General features: G+C 39.5%; 1 long non-coding RNA gene across 1 annotated transcript in view; it reads left to right on the top strand.

Annotated features, from left to right (window-relative positions):
* Nucleotides 1-626: 626 nt before the first annotated feature.
* LOC116272824 overlaps nucleotides 627-1,026 on the top strand; it is a 6,644-nt gene continuing 6,244 nt past the window's right edge. The window contains exon 1 of the long non-coding RNA XR_004181381.1: nucleotides 627-1,017. This is a non-coding gene — a long non-coding RNA (uncharacterized LOC116272824). The remainder of the gene's footprint in view (nucleotides 1,018-1,026) is intronic.

Genomic DNA, 1,026 nt, shown 5'->3' with positions numbered 1-1,026 from the left:
AAGTTTTTCAATACAGGAGAAATTATGCTGTATTGGTATTTCAGTGGCCTCTTAATATTTCATGGACTTGAGTTAACTGTTTTGCTATTTTTGCACATGCAGATTTTGTAGGTTTGTTTGTTTTTGTGGTTGCAAGGTTGGAATAGGTATCCTCATGCCTAAATCTGTGCTTACATCTTAGACTAGTTTCTTCTAATACAATTCTAGAAGTCGAGTTTCTGGAACAAACTATGAACAGTTAAGGTTCTTGACACCTGCTGCCAAACCGTTTCAAAGGTTCCTCTTAAGAGGAGATTTAAAAGATGGCTTGGCCGGGCATGGTGTCTCATGCTGGTAATCCCAGCACTTTGGGAGGCTGAGGTGGGCAGATCACTTGATGTCAGAAGTTTGAGACCATCCTGGCCAACATGGTGAAAACCCTGTCTCTCCTCAAAATACAAAGAAATTAGCTGGGCGTGGTGGTGTACATCTGTAATCCCAGCTACCCAGGAGACTGAGGCATGAGAATCACTTGAACCTGGGAGGCAGAGGTTACAGTGAGCAGAGATTACCCCACTATACTCCTGCCTGAGTGACAGAGTGAGACTCTATCTTCAAAAAAATAAAAGAAGAGAAGTTACAGAAGTAAATAAATTAATGATGGTCTATTTCATACTAGTTGTGACTTTGTAAAGCTTTTAAATCTGCTTTACCCAGAGTCTAGCTTTTAAAGAAAATACAGGATATAAAAGGTGGGAGCCTCTTGAATGGAATGTGGGGCTTTTTCTCTCTCCCCATAGGATAGATATATTCTGTTTCTTGTTCCCCATTGAGTCAAGAATAATTGAACTTTTGGCATAAGAAACTGCTGAAGAAATATCGGTTGAATAACCTAATATTTCTCTTCTTTTTGCACGCTGTAGAAGACTTAGATCACTATGAGATGAAAGAAGAGCCTATGAGTGGGAAACAGGTGGAGGATGAAGGAACTGAAAAAGAAAATTGGGCAATATTAAAGAAAATTAGGAAGACTGAAAGGTAAGACCA

Source organism: Papio anubis, unplaced genomic scaffold (genome assembly GCF_008728515.1).
Source record: "Papio anubis isolate 15944 unplaced genomic scaffold, Panubis1.0 scaffold2160, whole genome shotgun sequence".
NCBI lineage: Eukaryota > Metazoa > Chordata > Mammalia > Primates > Cercopithecidae > Papio > Papio anubis.
Note: the sequence above shows the minus strand (reverse complement) of the source record. Positions and strands in the feature narration are given on the sequence as shown.